The sequence below is a fragment of the Myodes glareolus genome, chromosome 5 (genome assembly GCF_982192425.1).
Source record: "Myodes glareolus chromosome 5, mMyoGla1.1, whole genome shotgun sequence".
NCBI lineage: Eukaryota > Metazoa > Chordata > Mammalia > Rodentia > Cricetidae > Myodes > Myodes glareolus.
Window position 1 is genome coordinate 64,678,852 of NC_142030.1, and position 17,676 is coordinate 64,696,527.

General features: G+C 41.2%; 1 protein-coding gene across 2 annotated transcripts in view; it reads right to left on the minus strand.

Annotated features, from left to right (window-relative positions):
- Tnr (tenascin R) overlaps positions 1-17,676 on the minus strand; it is a 407,595-nt gene that overhangs the window by 299,557 nt on the left and 90,362 nt on the right. The window contains exon 1 of one of the 2 annotated variants that reach the window (XM_085688031.2): positions 14,069-14,613. The exons of the other annotated variant lie outside the window; for it this stretch is intronic. The gene's annotated coding sequence lies outside the window, so the exon portion shown is untranslated. Of the gene's footprint in view, positions 1-14,068; positions 14,614-17,676 lie in introns of those variants that run through there. 2 annotated transcript variants of the gene reach the window in all.

The following is a 17,676-nucleotide window of genomic DNA, read 5'->3' on the forward strand; positions in this document are numbered from 1 at the left end:
TGGTCTAGCTGCTCCAGAGTTATCTGTTTAGGCTATGCCCAGGCCACACAGTGCAGGCTAGCCCCACCTCCTCCCCCCTCTTTCCAAGTCCCCAAACAGAACCTGCTGGTTCCTCTGTTTCATGGATCGTTTAGTCTAAATCTTAATCCAGAGATAAGAAAAATATCCACAACATTCGGAGCTATCATGGATCATTTTACAGAACTGAGATCCAAAGTCCACCATCAACCACTGACTCTTCTGTCATAGATTAAGGACCTGCATCCCCAGGATGTTGGCATAAGTAGTTATAGTGGTGATAATAACAGCTACCACTTACAGGCAGCTAACTGTGCTTTAAGTAACTAAGTGTTTGATATGTGATCTTATCTACTAACACATGTGTCATGATCTTTCCCCCTGCTGATTTCCCAGATGCCATGTCTCAGGACTTCCCCTCTGATTCTTGGTTGGATGCCTAATTCTCTTGCTCTTCCTTATTTCTCTTCTAAGACCAAAGAGCTGACCCTGAGCTCCATTTTGAGGGTCAAGACAAGTCACTCAGAGGCAGAACTTCCAAATAATGACTGTACCCTCTACTGCTTGATTTCCAAAATCTCCTCATTACCCAGCAATACCTCTCTTGGATATAACCAAAGGATGCACACTCATACCACAGAGACATTTGCCCAACTGTGTTCACAGCAGCATTATTTTTAAGAACCTGGAAATAACCTAGGTGCCCCTCAACTGAAGAATGGATAAAAAAATGTGGTACATTTACACAATGGAGTAATACTCAGTGATAAAAAAATGATATCTTGAAATTTGCATGCAAATGGATGGAACTAGAAAAAAATCCCGAATGAGGTAACTCAGACAAACATGGTATGTACTCACTCATAAGTAAATAATAGACATAAAGCAAAGGATAGCCAGCCTATAGTTCATCATTCCAACCTTAAGAAGCTAGGCAACAAGGACAACCCTAAGAGAGAAATACATGGATTCCCCCTGGGAAGGGGAAACAGAAAAGACATCCTGAGAAAAATTAGGAGGGTGAGAGAAGGCGAGGGGGAAGGAGAATGAACGTGAGGGAAAGGGATGCTCAAGAAAGGGGAAGGACAGAGAGTGAAAGAAAGGAAAGAGATATCTTGATTGAGAGAGCCATTAAAGGTCTATTAAGAAACATAGCAGTATGGAAATTTCCAGGAATTCTCAAGGATAACCCCAACTAAGACCCTAAGCAACAATGGAGAGGACACCTAAATTGGCCTACCCCTGTAATCAGACTGATGACTACCTTAATTGTCATCATAGAACCTTTAACCAACAACTGATGAAAGCAGATACAGAGATCTACAGCGAAGCACTGGGCTGAGCTATCTGAGACCAGCCCAAGAGAGGGAGAAGTGATAATACGAGCAAAGGGGTGAAGAGCACAATGGTGTTACAGATACAGCTGACCTGAGCTAGTGAGAGCTCATGGACTCTGGACTGATAGTAGGCCGATCAAATGTGGGGGTCAGTTATGAGGCTTGGACAGTCTGTGGGGTCACTGGCAGTGAGACCAGGATTTATCCCTAGTGCTTGAACTGAATCTAGGAACACATTCTTTTTGGAGTGAGACCTTGCTCAGGCTAGATATAGAGAGGAGGGTCGTGGTCTTGCCTCAAAGTGAAGTGTCAGTTTTTGTTGCCTACCCATGGGAAGCCTTACCCTTTCTCAGGAGCCATGGGAAGGTGGGGTGAGAAAAAGACAGATGAAGCAGGAAGAGGGAAGAAGGGAGGGAGTGGGAACAGTGATAGCTATGCAAAATGAGAAAAGATTGCATTATAAAAAATTCTTTATAAAAAAGAAAAAGAAACCCAAAATATCCCTATTTTGACTCCTTGCTGAGTCTAGTTCTCTGCTTTTAGAATCCTAGTACTCTGTGCATCTTTGACTGAAGTGACCTCTTTTGACACTGAGCCACTATCACCTCAGACTAGGTCTCATGCCAATCTGGTCCCTGATGCCATAGGCTAAAGTCTTTAAATGGATGAGAGAAAGGAAGGAGGGAAGGAAGGAAGAAAAAAATTAAAAACTGCAAGTTGTCAGACTGTCCAGCACAGAGTTCCTTGTGCTTCTCCACGGCTAATATGCATTTGGGTATGATTTTAAATCTGCTCAGTTTATATCAGTGTTGAAGAAGGTGACTGTGCAGTTCCAAGTGAATCTTACAGACGTGATTATAAAAATTCATCAGACAGAATAGAGTTAGCGCATGTGAGTCTGCAATTTAAGAAAGTATTGGATAGTGGAAGGTGAGCAGAAATTCATGGCAGTCTCAGCTTATTTGTGTTGCCCTACAGCACCTCGAGTTCTAATGGCCGCTGACAAATAGCATGCTAGAGTCTGCAACCGAGCAGATGCGACTTGTTATTCCACGGTGCAGTTGTTGACTGTGTAACCATTATTGCCATCACTCAGGGATCTATAATGATGGAAGTCATGATAACATGGATAATTAAAATTGAATGAGATTCAGCATTATTTTTAAGCCATCAATTTTTCCCACACCTGACCTTATTTTCTATCTCACAAATATACAAATTAATGCTTTCTTCTTTGCTTCTACCTACTATGGAAATAGAAAAGACTTATTTACAAAAATCATCTGAAACAGAAAAGCAGCAAAAGAGAAATGAACAGAGACCTGGGTAATCCACTGCCTGATGGATCATGCCTAGATGACAATGAAGGAGGCATAATATATTTCTATTTTCATGGTAGGTTTGTCATTAGGGACAAAAATAATCCAGGTATCAGCTAATCAGTGTCTGAATAATTAAGTGTTGGATGAACTTCTCTGCAGCTCTGAGCAGAAATCTTCCACTAAGGGGGAAATGTCAAGTCTAATGTCACCTGGGCTCCTTTTTCTTGTCTAAAGCTTGTCTCGCCTGTGACTTTAGATTAAATCTCTTTGCTCAGACTTCTTTTCGGTACATGTGGCCTCATGATCACCATCAGACGGTGCTCTGCAGAGAACTCGGGCTGAGTATAATGAGGGGGAGAGGAGTATCAGTCCCAGAGGTAATATGCACACCTCTCCACACACCCACCTCTAGTGAAACTTAGAAGTGACTCGTTCCTTTAACAGACTCCTCCATGACTTGTCAGGCAGCATCTACTTGGCCTTCTCTACAGAAAATTAGCTCACAAAGTTGGACACTGTGAGCCAGGTTCTTTGGGAGGAGGGAGTACTGACCTTCTGGTCACGTCTCTAGTTCCCAAAGCTGAGATAGTCTCTGGACAAAGAAGAAACAATGAGAACAAACTTTCCTCCGTGCAAAATCCTGTTGGAGGAGATGCCTCACAAATCTGCTCTGGTCCAGGTGGTTAGGAGACCAGGTTTCTCGCTCATTAACAACAGTCATTACAGAGCTCTTGGTCAGAGTGTGAGATGTCTTTTCCCAATACATGGCAAAGGATGCCCTACTTCTCTATTAAGCTTTCTTTCTCTTTCACATATTAAGACTCCAAACCCACTTGGAACAGCTCTTATTTAGATGACTGCCTGGTGAACAGACTCTTGGGCATATGGCATCTACTCAAATTGCAGCTTCAAATATACAAGCAAATGCTGCTTTGGACTTCAGTGGTAGAACTGAAAGAGGAGTTAAAACCGATATGGTATCCAGGGTTGCCAGTCACAAGGGTCCACATGGGCCAGGGAAAGAGAAAGCCAGAGCGAAAGCTCATAGCTGATATTAGAATGTCACCAATCCTTTCTGTCATTTTAGTAAGATCTCTCTGTCAATTAACTGAGTGGCCGTAAGAAACACCTAGTCATCAAGTTTAAATCCCAATGGATCACCCATCCATAGCCTCAGTTATACTCTATGGCATAATTAAGGCAAAAGATATCTGCTTGTGTCTAGAATATCTCTTTGTTCCAAATGAAAGTATTCAAAGTATAAAAACAACCCCTTTATTCTGTTTGTCTTTAAACTCTTATTCATTCTTAGGAGAACACAGATTTATTCTTGTAGTTTAGAACAAAAATTGTGAAATCATTCTTGCCTTCTCTCCTGCAGCACTAACCATTTACCTCCAGTAAATTGTACACTATCTACTGTATACTATCTACAGTATTCTATACTATCTACAGTATCCAGAATGTGATCTTTCCCCTACTGCACTTGTCCTGGTCCAGGTCACTGGCATCTTTCTTGAAAAATTTGCCCCACTGTAATTTATTTTTTATATAACAGCCAGAGAGATGTTTTATTTATTTGTTTGTTCTGTTTTTTATTAAACACTACATACTGGCTGACTTGGAACTTGTGTAGGTGAGGCTGACCTTGATCCCTCAGTGATCCTCCTGTCTCTCACTCCAGAGTGCTGGAATTAAAGGTGTGAGCCAAGACATCCAGCCAGGGTGGGTCTTTTAAATTCCAAGTCAGATCATGTCACTCCTCTTCTATGACTTTCTAGTTCCCACAAAGTAATAGGCAAGGCTCTCATAATAGCCTGTGAGACCTTCCATGATCTTGCCTAAGCTAACATTACAGCCTTCCTCAAGATCTCTGGTGTATTCCAGACAGGTCTTCAGGTCCACTTGAGAATTTTGAACTTATTCTTCCTTCGGTTTGTATTCTGGTTCTGAATATTCATATTGTTTCCTTTTCACTTCATTTTGGTCTCTCCTCAGAAGTCTTTTATTGGTTCTGTTGTATTATTTAATTACCTGATTCCTTTATCTTGATCATTTTTCTCTATATAACAATAAAAAAGTAGTTAACTGAGTGCAAGGACTTTTTGTATTTTTTGCTTTCTAGTTAGCAAACAAAACAATGAGTTTTATTATAACATTTTTGTCTGTATATATCATTGTACTTTGATCATGATCGCCTTCCCTTTACCCTCCTTCCTGTCCTGTCTACCCCTTCGCACGGGTTTTCTTACTACATCAACATAATCTTCCATCTATATCTATATCTCTCTCATATATAGATGCATGTATATATCCAGATAGATAAAATCTGCATATGGGAGAAAAGACACATGATATCTGTCTTTCAGAGCATAGCTTATTCCACGTAAAATGATGGTCTCAGTTTCATCCATTTTTCTAAAAATTATAATTTTGTTCATCTCCATAGCTGAAATATAGCTCACTGTGCTTGGATACTATACTTACTTTATTAATTCATCCGCTGTTGGGCATCTGTATATTTACTTGAAAATAGTGCTGTAATGATCTTGCACGTTCCAGTATCTCTGTAGTATGCTGACTTAGATTTCTTTGAGTATATATTCAAGAATGGTATAGCTAGAGCATATGGTAGGTCTATTTATAGTTTGTGGAGGAATGGACATACTGGTTTCCAGAGAGGCTTCACAAGTCTATATCCCCACTAGCAGTGGCTGAGGGCTTCCCCCCTCCTACAGCCTCATACACTAGTATTCATTACCATTTACTTTTCCTCTGATAGTAGATAAGAGGGCATCTCAATATATTTTTAATGTACATTTCCCTGACACCTAAGAATGTTGGACATCTTTTCAAGTATTTTTTCCATTTGTATTTCTTTTTTTGAGAAGTATATATTCAAACATTTGTCCATCTATTTATTCATTAGGTGATTTTTTGATTTTTAATTTATTTTTTTTACATATTCTAAATATTAAACTCTTTCCAAATGTGGCAAAGATTTTCTCATATTCTATAATCTGCCTCTTAACTTTGGTGATTATTCCTGTTCAGAGTCTTCCAACTTTAATTTGGTCATCTTAGTCAATTCTTGGAATTATTTCCTGAGCTATTTAGAGTCTTGTACAGAAATTTCCACAATAGCATTTCAGCTTATTTTACGTTCATGTTCCTTGTTGCTAGAACAGTGCCTGGAGCATAGGATACACTCAACAAATACTCATTGACTACATGATTAAAATCAGTTAGATAAAGCTCCCTGCATTATGAGGTGGTGTGAATAAGTAGGTCATTCCAAAGAGAATTTTCTTTTATGGGAGACCAAAAAAAAAAAAAAAAAAAAAAAAAAAAAACAAAAAGCAAAACAAAACAAAAAAAACCCCACTTATTTCTGTGTGCCTAACTTCAGATTATCTCATTAAAAGTATGGGCTGTGGAATAACAGTCCCATGGTCCTCAAACTTCACACTTCCCTTTCCTATACAAGGTCTGTATCTGCCAGCAAACAATGCACATATCATTATGAAACAATCACTATAAGGGAATGACACAGTAAAATATGTGGACATCCTCCTTGGAGGGAGAATTTATGGGGACCTGGTTGTGAAGCCAGGAGCTGGCACCATTATTCCTAGTGCCAATATGAATCAGAGAGTTGGCATATGACTGATCTAAAGCTTGCCCATCCAACTAATTGAGAACTCTCATTATGAAAGCTTGCTTTCTCTTGTCTATTTCAGAAGTTATTAATTAAGAGCCCCATCTTAATGGTTCTTCACTGTGTGGAAGGACTCATTTTCAGATTTCTGTAGCCTACTTTGATTCCTCTATGGTTACAGGGGATCTACAGTTAAAAACATGTTCTCGCCTTTGCATGATAAAACTCTTGGTCATTATTTGAAGGTTCAAGGCTAAACATTCATCATTTCACAATCCCACCTGATCAACACTGTATTACAGATGGTAAATAAATGTATTATATATATATATTCATTATATATTCATATATAATATTGTGTGTGTGTGTGTGTGTGTGTGTGTGTGTGTGTGTCAGGGAGTGGTAAGGTTTAAAATTAGCACACAGTCCAAGAAACAAAGCATAAGCTAGTTTAGTTTTCTCCAAATAGAAGAAGTTCTCCCATGCCTTACCAAGTGCAGGTGCCTATAATTGGTCTAATTTGGATTGAAAAATAATGAAAGCCTAATTTAGTATACAAATCCACATTGTGTGTATAGTTTGTTTAACTTAAAATATATTTTTCTGGTATATATTCATGAATTGTTGTCTCATTCTGACAGTAAAGAACTCAATGAAGCTGGTAGGGAGTGTTCCATAAAATAAAATAGAACTCAGCAAAAATTTTTGAAATTGGTCAAAAATATCTCTGGAGATAGCTGACAGAATTCATGCTTAGGGACCCCACATATAGCAAGTTTCAAAACTTAAATTAATTTCAACCTTCCTAGAAGCCAATGAGAAATGGGGAAAAGATAGAAGAGGATATCATTTTTGTAGCTTGCATTGTATATAAGATAAAAATAAATAAGTTGTCTACACGAATACCGTACGATGTCTCTAAGTGTCTTCATAGTGAAGACACAGTAATGCAAGGATTAATGTGCTCAGCAGCATCCTCCATCACTCACAATGGTATAGAATGTCATAAGGATCAAGGAGTTTCCCTGTGGGTAGGATAAGGGCATGATCAGCTGTGCTGAGACTCCTTATATGCTTTTGTCTTTCAGCTACAATTTAAAAGATAAAAAAAAATCTTTCCTAAGTCTGACACTGAAATAAAAAACTACTTTTCACTAATGTAGCCCTTTGTTCATGAGGCTGGGTTACAAATGGTTTGCTGTAGGCGCTGGGGTTGTGCTGAGAATCCTTTCTATTAAACCCAGAGGGGAGATGTGTGAGTCAGTTATTGACTTGGAGAGCCTCATAGCTCAGGTTAAAGAAATGAGCTATCCAAGGTGCTGGAGTCCATCACAGCAGAAAGGAAATGGAATTTTCATGCTCAATTCACTCTAGTTCCAGACGTTTATTGAGAACTAATATGTATTAGGTACTGTTAAGCTGACGTGAGGAAGATGAATAAAACCTTGTCCCTGCTACCAAATAGGTCATAATCAGGAAAAAGAGAGCCAGGTCAGATAATACCAATCTCAGGTCATGTCAACCCTAAAAGATACTTGGAAAACAAAGGGAAGAAGTGACCATTATAGCTCAACGGGGTAAAAAATGAAACCCTAATGAGAAGACCTATGAGCTAAATGTTTGAGAACACTCCCACTACTATTTTGTCACCAATACCCAAAAGATAGCCAGATATTTAGAAAATACATGGGCACTGTGCTTACATACACACCTGTGTATTTGTGTTTGTGGTTGGGAGTATAGGAGGCCACGTGGCAAGCTTATAAAGCCATATATGCAAAATCAAGAAAACATGATGCTGCAAGGAATTTTGTATACTACTGAACCTTAGTATTAGAGGCAGAGAGTCACAGAGGAGAAATAGCCAGAGGCTAGGTCATGAGAGGAATTTGGACATTCTGCAAGCAGTCAAGTCACTAAAGGAGTTTGAGATGAAGAAGCGATGTGGTTTCTTCCCTGAGATAATCTGCAGCACTGTAGTGCTGTAGGCAAAGAGTTGAAGTTGGCACCCGAGATGGGCTGGAGAAGAGTGAAGAGTCAGAGACCTGCTAGAATGTTGGAACTGAGCTGGGGATGATGAGCATAAGCTTATAATCCCAGTACACTAGAGGAAAATGCATAAATGGCATTAGTACAAGATGAATCTGGGCTATGTAACAAAACCCTATCTCATAAACAAACATATAAACAAGAAGGGACCTGAAATAGGACAATGTCCTTTCCAAAAAGGACAAAGGGTAGTTTCAAGAATCCTGAAATAAATAGTAACAGAACCTTTATAATCTATTGGGTGAGTGATAAGCACACAGGGGTCCAAGAAAGTTTTGTCATTTCTAACTGGTGGTAGTGTACCGAAGCAACCCAAAAGAAGAGCACCCACATTTCAGCTCTTCATATGCAAAGGGACTTCTTTTAGATAGATATTGGCCTCCCTCATTCAATTTCCTAATAATTTTGACTTTCTGACATTATGATCCCTCTGCCTTTATATGACATAAATAATCCTCGGTCTATCATCCTTTATTTAGAAGGCACCCTGTTGGGCAGGAAGTGTTTGGAAATAAGAATCATGGGTTCTTGTCTTCTCTAAGTGACCACTAACATTCATGCTTGTTTTACTAACTGCCAACTATCTGAGCCTCAGCGTTCCAATCTACACAACTGGCATTTGACAAGATCTGTCCTTACACCTCACAGAGTCAATGTAAGGTCAAACATGGCTCTTTCCAAGATAATGATTTTCAAATGTATATGTGTCACAGAGGTGGTGTGGAAAGTCCTTCTGTAAATGTGTTGCTTTTATTGGTTAATGAATAAAGAAGCTGCTTTTGGCCAATGACTTAACAGACTATAGCCAGGCTGGAAAAGATTTATAGAGAGAGTAGGTAGAGTCAGGAAGAAGCCATGTAGTTGCTGCTGGAGACAGATGCCTCTACTGGAGCCTGCTGAAACTTTGCCAGTAGGCCACAACCTTGTGGTGATGTATAGATTAAAGGAGATGGGTTAGTTTAGGATATAAGAGTTAGCTAACGATATGGTTAAGCTATTGGCCAAACAGTATTGCAAGTAATGTAGCTTCTGAGTGATTATTTATGGTCTAAGTGGCTGGGGATGAATGAGCAGCCTCCCCCTACACAGAGGTAAGGCTCTAGTGTTGTCATCCTAGGAGAGCAAAGCAAAACAAAAGCCATCAGGAAAGGATCTAGAAATAGATAGGCCGTTCTGCAAATCCCAGAGAACTTTTCAATCATTCCTCTCCTTTTCAGTAGGCAATGAAAAATATATAGAAATATGACCACAGAAGTAATGCCAAATTCAACACGCATAGTATCTATTCAATATTCAGCAATACACATGTGGTGTTGCAGATGGTTGTGGGATGTGATGGTCTAATTCCAACAGTTCCAAAGGGGAAAACAGAATGTTATAAGACAACAGCCAGTCATTTGGTGCATCCTGATTGTTTAAGTGATGTGAGAGTCAGCAATCATGTGCAAATTAAAATATAATTATACACACAGAACATCCAGGATTAAGTCACATTTCAGAAATGTGTGTTCAAATACTAAACACCCTTTGAAATACATTGTGACCGTGATTTGCTATTTACCCAAGAATATTATTACTTAAACAAAATACACAGGTATGGATTGCTTAATGCATTAGTGTGCATGATAAATTGGGAGGTGTGTAAGCTACTAAGCATTCATGCTACCCCAAAGGGTCAGAAAACAGTTTAGGTACGTGTGCATCAACAGACACACTGTGCAGCCTGTCGTTACTCTTTTGGCAGTACATACTGCTTCACTCTGAGGGGGCTGGCTCAGTTTATTGACGATCTAATCAGTGTCACTTCACTCCATAAGCCCCAGCTGGACACTGTGTATTGACATAGCCCTGATGTGAGCTGGGCTATGCCTTCGTCTAGCCAAATCTGTGGTTATAGGCAGGAACATAGTGGTGGTAGACATGGTAAAAGTGAAGAGAGGCTGAGCTTGTGATGTAACGTAGGCGAGTGATTGACTCTTTATTGTTACCATTCTTCAGCACCCCTGGTCTAACTGGGCAGCTGTAAGGGAGGGAGCCTTAATGGCAACACCCTGGGAACAGTTTATACGTTATGGCCTTGAGATCTGTTTTCATTTCTCCACAGACCTCTGGACCAGACAAACCTCTATTATTCCTGTCTTCCCATGACACGGAAAATTCACAGTGCAGCTCGCTTTTTATAGGAAATCCTAAGAAGAAGTGTGTTCTTTTCTCCTTGAAGCACCCCTGAATCTTAATAATTCCTCCCAGCATCCAGGCCTTCATTGAGTAAGTCCCACCTTTGTTCTCTGTGTCAGAAGCCCGATTCATGATTCATTTCTGAGTACTCTTTCTCTCACTTCATATTTATGAATCAACTTTCATCCTCCACATAATTCAAGCTCTGCCCCCACCCCTGTGCCTTGGGAGTGAGCTATTAGTCAATACCAAAGTGAACAAATTAGCAAGTACTTATTGAATGTTAATCGTGTGTAGAACTCACAGAAAGCACAATTGAAAGATTTTTTTTAAAAAAAAATTACAATTCCAGCTGAGAAGGTTAAAGAGTGACAAATGAAGTAATTTGAAAAAAAAAACAATAAAATGGCTTGTTTTAAATAGCCATGAGACAATTAATTTATATGCTGTTTACTTCCAAAATTACCTTAACAAACATAAGTAAATCACGTGTATACAGAAAACCAACTGAAAAACAACAGGTCAAGACCAGGAAAATGAGGTAGAGGTATAATTTTGCTTCAAAGTTAGGGTCGTCTAATGCTACCATAGCATGCGGACAGGCTTCAAGACTCCCGGTAGCCAAGGCAAAAAAGAAAATGAGCATCCAGAGGTCTGCAGCTTTCATGTGTACTAAGGGGAAGTATTCTGCTTTACTAGGAGATGCAAACACTTCTACAGGAATTTATGATGTGGACCATCATATCAGAAATGTTGGACAACATTGTGAACGATATCTTCCACAATAATTTTTAGACAAACGGTGGAAATGGTATTTATTGGGTTGCTTCTTAAAATGTACACGATAAAAGTCACAGGCATTATAGCCAACATAACTCAGTGAAGATATTTCTGCAGAGAATGAAGTTAATGTGATCCAGGAATATGGTTTTCTATGCAGCCAGCAAGGATTTAATAAACATAAAGAAATAGATGATTGGTATATACTTTGATATACTTAACTTATATATAAGTGTATAACTTAACACTTATCGATTGCCACAACTGCCCCCTATCTGGAACTAGGAGTCAGTTGCTTTAGTGTTGAATACTGAAAGTACAATACTAAAGGAAAAGCTGTGTGTTTTAGAAATCAGTCCTGAACACATGGCCAACAGGTGTTTTGTTGTGTGATCTGGAACACTAAAGTTATTTTGCTGGGGACCCTAAGGAAGGCTTAAGACAGGAGCACATCTTTTTCTAGTGCCCATATACCAAGACAGAAAGATGAGTTTTTGGTTAGGGTATTAAAGGGTGTTTGTGTAGATTTTAACAAAATACCTGAGGTCACAAGCTTACAAAGAGGAAAGGTGTATATTTTTGGTTTGTGACTTTGATGGTGTCAGTCTATGACCAGCGTGTCCTGTTTAGAGCCTGAGATGCCAGCATATGGAGGTGAAAGCACCTGGTGTAGCCAAGCTGCTTGTCCCATAGCCAGAAAGCAAAGAGGGAAATAGCAAAGGGCCAAGGTCCGAAAACACACCCTGAGGCATATACCCAATAACCTAAGAACTCCTGTGCTAGCCAGCTTCCAACAGTCTCACCCCTCCCAGCAGCATTGCCCTAGAGATCCAGCCTTTCCCACAGGCCTTTTGCATACTCAACACCCGAATTAGAGCAGTGTGTTTGGGACAGGAATCGGGAATAATGGCATCCCAGCGCCAGGTGGTCCAACAGTTCTTCACTCACGATTCAGGCCTCCGCAAATTTCCTATCCCAAGGCTACTTACAGGCTTCTCATCTGCCTAAGTAGGAATATATTAAAGGACACATGATGAATGTTGCAGCTAGATTTTGGTTGACCTGACTGGATCACTTTTTATTAGAAACAAAGCCCTGGAAATGGTGGCCTTTCATATGACAGAGCACTAAGCTGCCAGGATTTCACTGTCGGATTCTGATGGGGCGGCAGGGGCAGAGTCAGCTAGAATCCTTCCTGCAAATAACTTTCGAGATGGCCTATGAAACCTCCCAGCTCTACCCCTGGGGACTCACTCTTTGAATTTCCTGTCTTTAAGAGTTTACTCTCAAAAAAACTTCCAGAAAGGAGAGCAAAGGATCTATTCCTATAGTCAGAAGGAGCATCCATTTCAGAGATCCTAAAGTTGTTGCCTGCAAACTGAAGTTAGACCGATTGATTGACGGCACAAACTTTTCATGTAAAATTCAAACTTCCAGAGCTCTTTAAATAGTTGCACGTCTGGCATCAATGGGCCGGTATTAGCTTGGTTTTGTTTGCTTGGTTTGATGAGAGATTTTTAGAAAAGGCTATAGCTCAGGCTGGCCTGGAATAGCTGAGGATAGCCTTAAATTTTCTATCCTTGCCGAGTGCTGGGATTGCAGGTATATGCCAATATACCCAGCTTATGCAGTGCTAAGGAGTGTCTCAGGGTTCTGAGCATGCTAGACAAGCACTCTACCAACTGAATTGTGTCCCTAGCCTGGTAGTAGTTTATATGTCAATCAGCTGGAGCAGGAAGACCCCTGCCCACCAGTCACAGCAGGGTTCCTGTGTTTTTCCCTGTATGCTCCAGAATCTTCTGCTGGGCTCAGTTTATCTACATTCTCTGTGCATTTGAGTTTTAATCCTTGAACATTCATATTTTGTCCCAAAGAGGGGATGAGACCTTGATCAAAGTCATATACCAAATTCCTGACAAAGCCAAGAATTAGCACTGCCTTCCCAAGTCTCCCAGATCTCTGCACCACAAATTGAAGCCCTGAGCAGACTGAATAGGACTGTGCAGTCTCACGACCAGGAAAGGACTCAGGAACATGCCAGAGACAAGCTCCATACCATTCACAGAAATTTGCCCCAGGCTGGCTCTGCCTGCTATAATATTTGACAGCATTCTTCAGAAAAATCAATTTGTTTAAAACAGTAACTGAATTTACCCAGGATGAAAATGTTTGGCATATGCAAAGGAGGCCTCACATTTCCTTTAAAGCCCTTTCTAACCTATGAATGAGCTGAATTATTTACCATATATACATGCCCAACAAAACTGTTGAAGTCTATTTTCTTGGGGGAGGGACATTTAAAATTTAAGAGCATGAGAATTTAGTTCTCTAAGAGCATTTCTGCCAGCACACAATGTCTTTCTTTGTTATAACATTTGAAAGTATGTTTGTCACTATTTTGTGCTGGAAAAGAAAAAGAGGAGGAGGAGGTGGGAGAGAGAAAGAAAAGCTCATGATCCTGGGCTCTCATTTAGAAGCAAAGCAAAATGAAAGGAGGAGGGGAAGCTGGAAGGAATGGCTCTGCCTAGATGAAGAAATCACAGGCAGAACGCTTCCAAGCTGCTAAACACCAGAAGGAGATAGCAGGCAGCGTGTGAAATGCCAATTATGACGGAACTATAATGGAAAGAGTCCTAACAGCAGTCCACGCTGCGCTTTGGAAAGCCTCGAGTGCCAAGCAGACTGAATCCTCCAGCGTCGGTGCTTGACGCTGGGTCTTTCCTTACCTGGGAGCGCTGTGGTTCCAGGGCCTCGGTCAGGTGGGAAGCCCTAAAGCAGCTCTCCAGCAAAGACGCCATCAGTCCCCCTCTGCCATGCTAAATAAATTGGCTTCTTGGCTGGGGCACACCCAAGTTCCCCACTTTTCCCAGGTCAGTCTCTTAATGAGTCCTCCCCACTGTGTTCACTGCACATGGCTGGAACCTTTGCTCCTCTTTCCTGCTTCCATCTTTCACCTCCAAGCAAGACTCCAGCCTTCTCTTCAGTTCTCTCCTCCATAAAACCTGGCCCGTGGAACTCCAGTCAATCAGACTTCTATTTTCCTTCTCCTCGCTGCTGGCCTGGTGCAGCTCCTTCCTGGCACTGACAATGCTCGGGCTCACTGTGCAGCGCTGGGTCAGCTGTCACTATTCTAACTGGATTGTGAGTTTCTTCAGACGGGAACAGTGGCTCGGCTGTTTATGCCTACCAGATCTCTAGGGTTTTGTTGCTGTTTTGATTTTTTTTGTCTATAACCATTTGATAAATGTTTAATGGAGTCTAGTTTTTTTTTAAAAAAGCGTACCATGTGACTGGAATGAGAAGGACTGTGTGATGCCAGGAAGGAAGTACACTACTTCATCGTGAGACACTGCTGTAGGTCACTTGGTCAGTTTAATACAGCTCAAAGTGGGCTTCCCTACCCCATGCCATCTCATCGTTCCATCCCCAAGGGCAGCACATGTCCTGGCACCTGTGTGAGAGATATAAATGGACCAGGTTGTAGTGCTGTTTCATTTGTATTTTAGTAAATAAAGCTTGCCTGAAAATCAGAGAGTAAAACAGCCACACTGGCCAGCCTCACAGACAAGGCAGTAGTGGCACACACCTTTAATCCCAGTAGCCACACTAGTTTGCCATAGAAACCTGGTGGAAGTGGTTCACAGCTTTAATCCCAGCACTAGAGAGAAATACAAGATGGGAGGAGACAGATCTCAGGCTTGACTTGAGTACAGCTAGCTCAGTCAGTAGAACATGGGACTCTTACTCTCAGGGCCATGGGTTCATGTCCCACATTGGGTGCCACCAGTTTTAGTCCTTGACATTTCAGTGTCCTTTTCTCTGTCTGGGGGTATCCTTCTGAGGCCTCACTACCCTGTCATCCAGCCTGGCCTCCTCTCAGATCACACTATCAACTGCCCTTTCTCATACTTCCCTGGCCTCCTTCTAGAATAAAAAATGATTTAATTTTTTTCTGTTGTGCTAAAGCAAAAATACCCTTCCTTCAACTCTTGTTTCTCCTCAGGCCTAACCAAGCTCTCCTGCTTACCCATAACTTCAGCCTCTGTGATGACTGAACTTCTCATCCCAAGAAATGAATCATCCTCACAGGGGCTCAGCCCAGCTCTTCAGGACCCTTCCCTTGACGTATCTAGGCCTCTCATAACGCCATGCCTCAGCATTTTCCCATGACCCTTTCATTCCTGTGACCCTTGTGCTGTCTGAACTAGCAACAGTCAGTAGCGTAGGGAGTTCTGAAAATGGCTGTTTCCTTCTCCAGACATACAATTCCCAATGGTTCAATCCTATTCTATCTCAACAGCATCTACTCACCATTTCTACTGCCCTCCGACCTTGAGGACCTTAATGACTCCCAAAGGCAAGAGGAATTGAACAACAGGGCAAGCCAAACTATTGGATTCCAGAAGCCCTCCCCAGGTTTGCACCATTCCAAACTGAATACAAGGCCTCTCTTGAATTCAATATCAGCCCATCTCTCTTCGTGACTTGCGTCCTTCCAGTTGCTCTAGCCTTCTGCCTTCTGCTTTGGTACTCTGAGCTCTCTTCCTGTGGTTGATTTGCCATATTTCCTGCCCCAAACTCTTCCCCAGACACTGCCCTCCATAGTTTAAGCCTCAGCTCAATAGTCCTCTGCATACAGCTCTTTTCTTCACTTCCTGTTTAAAGGACACACTGACTGCCACCTGCTGTCTGTCTTAATTACACAGTCTGCTGTTTGCTTCTCAATATTCAACACTGGTTTGGACATATCTGAAGCTATGATGTCATTGTGCTAATTGTGCGAAGCCCATTCCCCTACCATTCTGCCATGAATTTCACCACGGCAGACATCACTTTTGTTTTTTTTTTTTTTTAACTTTACCTCAGAATTGAGTGCTGGGCCTTGAACAGGGGATGGGTCATCTTCCTTGCAGCTGGCAGGTGGCTCCTCTCCTCTCTGCAGTGTTCCACACATTCACCACATGGCTGTCTGCACAGCCAGCCTGTTCACTTTACCCACACTTGCCTAGAAGCTTCTCCATTTGCTTTCCCTCACGCTCACCCATGTCCTCTCTGTGAGTACTGTTTCCACTGCCTGGAAGATGTGGCTCTCATTTTTCTTAAACTGGTAAAATATTATGACTTCCCCTGTTAATATGTGTTAAAATGATTAAGGATTAATATTAAAAACAAATAGAGCAAAGCATGATGTCAAGTAGAGCCTCTCAAACTGGAATCAACAGAGCCCTGGGGAACTTTTACATTTTATGCTTTCATTTTGATATCAATCTTTTAAAAGTAGTACTTGGTAACAGCGTATCTTGCTTTATCAAATCAGCCACCTCATAACCGAGTACTCTGCATTGCCTGCACTGTATTGCTTCCACAACCTTGGTAGCAAGGGGACTCTGCTTATATGATATGCTGTCACCAGAAAGCAGAGACCTCCTCCCCTACCTCCTCTATGTCCCTCCTTATCACTTCTCCATCCTTACCCCATTGCTTCCCCCCCCCCCCGCCACCTCATTATGCTCCCTCTTCTCTCATTAAGACCTCTGCTCCACCTTTTTGTAATCACACTTCTAAAAGGTGTGTGTATGTGTGTGGTGTGTGTGTGTTTGTGAATGGTATGTGTGTTTATGGTGTGTTTATGTGTGTGTGGTGTGTGTATGTGTGTGGTATATGTGTGCATGCATGTCTGTGTGGTGTGTGTGTGTGTGTGTGTGTAGTACGTGTATATGTGCATGCGTGCGTCTGTGGTGTGTGTGTTTGTGTGGTGTGTGTTTGTGTGTGTGGTATATGTATGCATGTGTGTGTGTGGTATATGTATGCGTATGTGTGTGGTATATGTGTGCGTGTGGTATATGTATGCATGTGTGTGTGTGGTGTATGTATGCGTATGTGTGTGGTACATGTGTGTGTGTGGTATATGTATGCGTATGTGTGTGTGTGTGGTGTGTCTGTGTAGTGTGTGTGGTGCCATGTGTGTGTCACAGATACTAAAAGGTAACTGGGGCCCTTCAGTCTTAGACCCGGTCATTTACAAAGGTGAATGCTCAAGTTATAGATAATGCCTGCATTTTACAAGTTGTTCTGGAAAACAGAGAAAGGGAGAAAGCCAATTCATTTCAGAAAGTTGATACCATTGTGGGCCTCAGGTTGAGTAAGGACAATTATAGGGACAAAAACAAAACAGATTTGTTACATTTAATACATATAGAAAAAACTCCTAGAAGAAGCAGTGACTATTGGAATAAAATAGCGAATTGAAGAACTACCACGAAGTAAGAGTTAACACACGAAGAAAGTATTTAAACAGAGAGATCGATCTGCTCCAAATCACTGATTGTGGATG